Source organism: Falco cherrug, chromosome 4, assembly GCF_023634085.1.
Source record: "Falco cherrug isolate bFalChe1 chromosome 4, bFalChe1.pri, whole genome shotgun sequence".
Taxonomy (NCBI): domain Eukaryota; kingdom Metazoa; phylum Chordata; class Aves; order Falconiformes; family Falconidae; genus Falco; species Falco cherrug.
In genome coordinates, this window is record NC_073700.1 from 64,944,957 (window position 1) to 64,953,198 (window position 8,242).

Genomic DNA, 8,242 nt, shown 5'->3' on the forward strand with positions numbered 1-8,242 from the left:
TTTCTCATCCTTTTCTATTCAGTCCTGTGAAAGATGGAACAGAAAATTTAACTCTAGATGTTGGAGACTGGCAAACTGAATAGCTTGCAAAATCAAGCAGGTCTCTTAAAACAACAGATTTTCTTTCCATCAGACAAAATCCTATGCAATGGAGACCCATTAAATGAATACCTGAGAAAGTTGGTCTCTAGTGCATCTAACACAATGGATAAAAGAACACTGTAAAATTAATCTGTCAAACCAAAATATATTTCATGTAATGCAATGGCCTGCTTAAATTAATATCACTCACTCAAGAGAACTGCTAAAGTATTTTGGTGCAATGTGGATACATATTTAACAGATTCATACTTCAGATGTAATAACCCTTTAGAGATTTACTATGCTTATGGCTTAAAAATCAGGCCATAAGACTACTGACTACTAATAGGGACTTTATTGATGCCTGTTACTGTGCAGAAGAAAAAAAAGTGTAGTACACTGATATTGACTTTCACAGCTCTGACTATTCCATGTATATGTTTTTTCTTGTTGTGAGGGGACTTCTGACTTCATTGTATTTCTTATGCAAAACCACTAAAGCTGTCACCAAAGGCACTATAGGTAGTCAAAAGGTTATTTGAAAAAGAAACCAAAACTTTATTTAAAAAAATTAAATTTTCCTCTTTTTCTTTCCTAAATGAAATTGTTTGGGGTAAAAGTAAGGTACCAGTGTGAATGTAAAAGACTTCTGTAAAATTATTGAGTTTACTAATTTTATAAAATTTGTAAATTACAAGTTCCCTAAACTCTTCTGCGATGTCCAAGATACTTTGTATCAGTCAGGAATCAACATATTAGTTAACATTCCATCCTCTACAAATTGTGTGCATAACTTTCCTACAGAAAGTTCTTGAAAACAGAGATTTCCTGAACAGCAGCACTCTCAGACCTGCTGGAGGACAACATTCAGATCCTCTCCTGAAAACCCCCCATTGCAGTCATTTGTAAAGCCAATCACTCAAATAAAATCATATCAAGTCAGCTGACCTCTACTGTCAAGAAGGAATGGAAAAGAAAAGCAGCCTCTTAATTAGGAAGGCTCAAAATCATATACAAATTCATAAATCAATGGCAATCACTCAGAAGCTGATAGGGAACCAGATACTTATTAGTGAATTAATGTAACTCGCTTCATTCAGCTGCCACTCTTAAACAATTTCTGTCACACATTTTGCACCAAGTTTCAGGCATGTAGTATATTGCGTGATGCAATTGGGAAATCCCAGGGGTATGGATAACTGTAGCATCATTAGAGATTGCAGATGACATTCATATTCATATTAATCATTCTTTCTCTTACCCTTGGCACAATTAAAGGATACAGCAGCCTTCAAAAGGTACATCTGTCCCACATAAAACTTCACATTCTGAAAAAAAACCCAAACCAAACCAATTTAGAGTAGAATTAAAATTCAAAGTATTTTCACAAGAAGGAATTTCTGGGATAAAAAAATAAGGAAAAAATGTGTCTCTGTTTCCTGGTTGATAAAAGTCTTCCACAGCAAATTAAAATTGCAAAGTCTGTTCATATGGGAAGTTGAAGAATTCTAACTTTTTTCTCTCCTGTGAAAAAATACTGATTTTGAAAAAATAATTCTCTTTCAGATAGTCACTTCCACAGAAAATCACTCCTCAGCCACTGTTAAGCACAAGAAGTTATCCAGATTCTCTTAAAAGGTGACATAAATTGCATGAAAGTGTGCCATGAATTATTTTGTTCATTTTATTGTAACACAAAATGTCTTACCATGTCTCTGTAGTGGCTAGCAGTACCTTCTTGATTTAGCTGGGAAATGCAATGGAAAAGAGAGTTTGCAGCAATGCATCTTCAGGAACTACTGATACCGTGGGACAACGTTTCCTAAATGCACTGACACAAAGTGTAGCAGGAGTGTGAAACTTCCCATTTGAGCAGTGTCAGAACTTTTCCGCTCACAAAATGCTGAAATTTCAGCAAAATACATATGATTTTGTAGCATGTTTGCATTTCACTTGAAAAATAAAATGGGTAGGATGAGCGTTTCCAGAGAGGTTCTGCTAAAGGGTAAAAATGGCTGGCAGAAGTTCAATTTTAAGACCATTGCTTGTCCCTTTGGGATATACATCTACCACTACAGAAGCAGACACTCTCCAGAAATGATCTGGGAAAGCAGTAAAAGCTCATCACAGTGAGAATAATGTGACCTTGCTCCCAAAGAGAAAAAACAGATTCACCAAGCTATATACCACCTGGAAGGGCTTTACAGGTCAAACTTTAAATATATTCAGTGAGAGAAGAGTTTATTTTCTTTTTGCCTCCAAGAAGCTCCACTGTATAACTAGCTCTGCTTGTAGGATTTATTGCACCTATACCAAGTGACGGTCTACACAAAGCTACTCGTGTGTTGTGAGGCCGGTAGATATGCTGTTAGATGAAGGTATGAGGGAGACATCACCTGTGCAATACATTTCTTCACCCAGCTGATGGCATTTCATTGTTTCCCCACCTGGACACAGAAAAAGTGCGTCAAGGGTCTTAGGAATCAAGACTGTGAGATAAGATACAAGGGAGCTTTTCCCAGCTTAAGCCAATACAAGGTGCAGTGAGATTTTCCAGCTGGAAGTTGCTTTTTCTGCCTCTTACATGTGCACTCGTGGCCAATGTGTGAATTTGTCATCAGGCTCTAACAAATTGCTATTTGTTTTGCAGACTGCCTATGTCATCGCCAGCAGGAATGAGCAGAGAGCAGAGCGCAGAGCAAGAGGCATTGCAGCTGGCGCAGCAGCACCCACTGACAGACATGAGACAACTGCTAGGCTTTAGAATCCCCCTTCTCCCCACACAGGCTGATCCTGCATTGCAAACTTGCAGCCAGGTCTCTTCACACTGTTTTGCATGTATGTGCACTGCAACCTCAGCTTCAGGAGACGTTCCCTGTTTATGGCCACAATTGCTCGTTCCTAGCAGAGAACCAGGCAGCATACCCAGAAATAACCTGAGATTACCAAAACCCTTTCTAGCAAAATCATCCTGCGTGCAACAGAACTGTGTTACCCTCCCGACACTCATGTAATCAATGGCAATTATTCATTAAAATCATCATTCAATAATACTGCTTTTATAAGGCAGTATTAGGAGACAGTGTTACACAGGTCGCAGGGATGCTGTCATTCTTTCAATTTCTCAGACTACAATGGGAGTAATTTCCATAGAGCAACAAATGATGACAGGTGAGTAACTTAAACCAGGATATTTCTATGTTGTTTGAGGAAGATCACTGGAAAGGCTTTCCTTAACTATAAAAGCGTAGGTTGTTTTTTGCTCTTCTCAAGAAATATATATATTTGTCCCTCACACATTTCAGAAGCATCACCACACACCTTTCTGTCCTCTGCTGCTTACTACTGGCAGTAATCAGTGATTCTCCCCTCCCCTCCCCTCCCCTCCCCTCCTCTCCTCCAGCTCAATATACATATTTACCTAATAAGCCTCCCCATCCTGTCAGTTGAAGGAAAACTTTATCATGGGGGAGTAGAGAGCTAAAAGGACTCATAAATAGACTATTCCTCTCTCCTTTTTTAACCACCGGCTTCTATCTCACTTAGGTGAGCTATGATGATGGCTCTGTCTGGTCTGTAACAGTCAGATCCTAATGCCTCATGTGGTCTAAACATCACTAGATTCATCAGACACATCAAGAATGAAGTAGGTGATGCTTTACCATCTCTTACCTCATCAGAACTGCAAACCAAGTACTTATATGACAGTCATAGGTAGAAACACTCTGGAAGCACCTTCCTTACAGTTATTTAAAAAAAAAAAAAAAAAAGTCTTTTTTTAAATAAAAAAGAGTATTTTTTTTTACCTTGGCCCTTTAGAAAATGCTAATTTAGAAAATGCTAAGCTTTAAAAAATAAAAATTCTGCACTCTGAGTTTCCTGGTGCTCAGTACAAACTGAAGTTAGAGGGTGACCCTATAAATACAAACATACCTTTACCAACCCTGACTATCGATGAAAATATAAAGGAAGAAATAATTTTCTGCTGCAAAACAAAATGTCCCATACATCGCCTTTTACATTAATAGTTTACCAAACACAATTATGTGGCGGATCATTTCAGTGATTTTCTTACTGATCCTGAAAGGAGAGAATTAGCTCTGTAAAACGAAATTAGTGTTGCATACACCCCTGAAAATATCCCTCCTTCTCTCAAGGTGTGTCTCTTCTTTCTCTCCCCAGCCCTCAGGAAAGAGGGGAAGCCTCACCTCAGGTTTGCACCACTAGACAATGGAACTACCCAGCAGGTATGAGAATTCTCTGACTCGGGTCTCTAATAACTTTCTGCGAAATGAATCTACAGGCAAACTCAACAATGTATTTTGAGGAAAGTATTCACGGCAGTCTTTATCCTGAAAGATTTCCAGGTAGACATAAGAAGAACTGAGGAAATCTTATCTGAGCAGCTAAAATTACATTCAAGAAACTGCAAGGGACATAAGCAGATCCCTTCCGGCTGTCCACAGGCACCTGTGACTCCCCCAAGTTGTGATTCATTGGTACCAGAGAACCGAGCAGCAAGTGGACCCAGCCGGGTAAATGTTCCATGCAGGAGCAGCCTGCATCGCATGACTGAAGTAGACAAAATCTAACACGTAGCCTGTCTGCTCCCTGATTAATGCAGACTGTAGTCATCAGCTTCACTGTATTATATCCCACTTTAGAGGAAGGGAGAAGAAAAATATCGGGCTGCCAGGTAAATACCTCATGTGTCTCCTGAGAGGACACGAACTGCTCAGACTCACAGAGGTGTAACTGAGTTCTGTCATCTGCCTTTCGTGTGGCTGTTTTTCTCTCTTAATCTTCATCATTTGGGGGTTTTTATCATTGTGAGCAGTCAGAACTTGGCTAGGGACGTGATCAGTTCCAAGTCTCTGGGTTTTGGGGGATAAGAAAGATCAGAGAGGTAGAGTTTAGATCACTCGCTACTGTTGACTAAATCTTCCCATTGAAAACCAGAGGGGGCTTTGCCTGCCCATAGGATTGAAGGTGAAAAGGGAATAAAAAGTACATCTGTCTCTGTACTACATGGGTTCAGAGGTAGGATGACCCTCAGATGAGAGCCCACATACTGACCAGCTGCCCTGGCAGCCAAAGGGCACTGCTGCAGCCAGTGGAGTGAACCCCTTTGGGGGCAAGGAAGAGAGGAGGGTTTCAAATATATTTCCTTTAAATCCAGGACATCCTTTTACCTTGGTCAGGTGAAAGACAGCAAGGATCTGGATGCTATTCCTTTACCCAACTTATTCTCCTAATGAACCAGGTCATTTTGTTTCCACCTTGCATTTTACAGTTTCTCCAAATGAAGGAAAAAGATTTCTGCCTTAAGGTTCCTTCCTGAGTTATACAAAATGAATCATCATTTTATGCAAGAAAGAAAGTTATCTCTTGTCAAAAAAAAAAAAAGAAACAAGGGATGTCAGAGATTCAGCAAATGCAATGTATGGACTTCGTGACTCCTAAAGTAAAATAAAAACCCAGTCAGCACATTGTGCCTTGGGTCATTTAAAATCAGTACCATTTTCATTCTCAGCTATGCACCCTGTCCTGAATTCACAGGAGCTGTTGTCATGGCTCTTTGTTCTTAAATCTGTGTGAAACATTGCAAAGATGGAAACTGCTCTGCTTCTCCACCCTCACCGCCTTCAGGTTTATTCTCCTGCACTCACTATTGTTTCTCTTTAGGTTGTGGGTTTTGGGGGTTTTTTTTGTCCACTCCTCCATGCTTTTGCCTTCAGCTCCCCACTTCTCCTCAGCCCCTTTCAGCCCTGTCCACTGGTCTCCGTTCCTCTTTATTTACATCACTTGTCTTTCCCCTTTCCTGCTTTCTCTATTCTGCTTCATATTGCTCACCTGCACTTTATTGCTCCACAACAGTAATTTTACCTGCTGGATTAGAACATTAGCTGACACTGAATTATATTCCACACTGAGTGCAGCATGATGTTGTAACTCACAGAGACCCCAGGACCTCTGCTATAGGTACAAGCTTGAACTGTTCATGCACACTTTTGATCTGGAACACTGTAAGTGGAAAATAAGTTAAAACAGGCTAATTATAATGTGTCAAGGAAACAATTAGATGTGAGATAAAGAAAATGTGTGGAAGGAACAGATAGAATATCTGGACATTAGAAAGGAAAATAAAAATAGACTTTATAAGACTGTCTTTAGACAGTGGTAAAAGGATGGCCAAAGAAAAAAAGAGGGAAAAAAAAAAAAAAAGAAAATGTGAAGAAACAAAGAGAAAGAAGAAACAGCTAATACTCAAAAACAATTCCAGCAGCACCAATGTCAACAGTGACAGAGCCAAAGAAAGAAGCTGGAAACACTTGGCACAGAGGATTAGATGAGATGGAGATGGGGGAAGGAACGATAAAAATTATTGAATGCAAGAAAGGAAAGTGCATCAAGATCTAGGCCTAGCACTGATTTTATGGGACATTAAAGCCAAATTCATTGCTATGATTCTAAAAGAGTGATGGGTTTTCTTCCTATTAGTGACTTTTGGGGTCCAACTACTAGGTCCATTTCAGAAGAACAGTTCTACCAGGCAGGGTACAACAGTAGCTGCCTAATCTTCACCAAACCTCATTGAAACTGGGTGGTTTTCAACTGGCTTCTACAGGAGCTGGTAGAATTGGATCCTAAAAGAAATAAATTTGTAGTACTGGTAGTGCTGGTTGGGTATTTTGCAGAAAAAGTGCTTTTTTCAAAGAAATTTCATCAAAACAGACTCACTCTGCAGCAATACGGAATATTGAAAAGAGGGCATTTCCAAGACGAAAAAGAAAAATCCTGACAAGGATTGGTTAAGACAAATGACCACTCATTTCACTCCTCCAGACCCAGCTCTTGCCTGACTATTTAAAACATTCATTTCCCACATGCAGGTATGCCCAGGTAAAGGTGCGTACAACACTTTGTTGCACAAGCTTGAAGGAACATCCCCTTCAGGTGGCTGCAGGAAAAGTGAACAAAGAAAAAAGGATAGATAATCTATTTAGGCAGATTTCAAGGGTAAATATAGCAGAAAACTCTTGCTGTACTGGTATGTCCTGAAATGTCAGTACAGCTGCAGTGGCAGGGTATTCACCACTTGCTCAAATGTTGTGTTGTTCTTGTTTCAAATCGTGCTTTTATGGTCACATCTTTGTCATGGGAGGAAATACTCTCAAGAAGTGTGTTTCTTCCCTTCTCTGATTTGTCTTGGCAGGAATACTAAAACCACCTCATAACAAATACTTTGCTTATTCGTATTTTCCAATGAAAGTGTATCTTTGGAGTTTTCCCTATCATACAAGCTAACAGTATTTCTTACTGGTTAGAAGAATATCACAAAGCAAAACAATCTTCTCTAATGGCTAAGCTGCCTGACCTTGTGCCTGTAGTAGTGCCAGAAGCACGGCTGGTTTTTAATGATACTTTTTCACATCTTTTCAATGGAGTGCTATGGCAGAGGCCAGAAGGAATGACCCAAAGGAGGAAGCTCTCTGTTTACCTACTGTCAAGAAGGCACAGGGGACCGTAGGCTTCCCCACAGTATTTTGTAACCCTGCCCTTAGAGGATCACCTCTAGACACAGGGGGTCAGCTCAGTCTCTGTGCTCATTAACTCCATGACCTCTCTGCTGAGACAATACTTTGGGTGTATTTTAGTAAAAGACACAAGCATGGCTCAAAACCTTCCTTCACTTCTCCAGCTTCAGCTGAACTGCATGTAACCGGTAGGGTGCTGTTCCTCAATGGTGAGATAAAATGCCAACAGCAAGAGATTTAAGGCTTTTTTTTATCAGTTAAAGGGCTGGTGCTGTAAATACTTCCCATGAAGGGCTGAGCAGCTCTGATGCTCCCTGGCCTTAGTGGAGAAGGACTGTGCTACTCACCAGTAGAGTCAGCTTTGCAAAGCAAAAGTGTCTGTTAGGGCTGAGGGCACACAGGGCACTTCTGCAGCTTGCCTCTAGCACAAGCTCCTTACCGAGGTTTGATAATGTCATTAAACCCTTTCTGAGAAGACCCATTAGTTAAAATTTGCACATTGTTAATTGCAAAATGTTCTCTTATTGCCTAATCAGACAAGATTTTATTTGCTAATTTTCCTTCCTGATAGAGTGGGAAGGTGCGTTGTGTAGTCTCAAGCGCAGCACAAAGAGCATGACCAG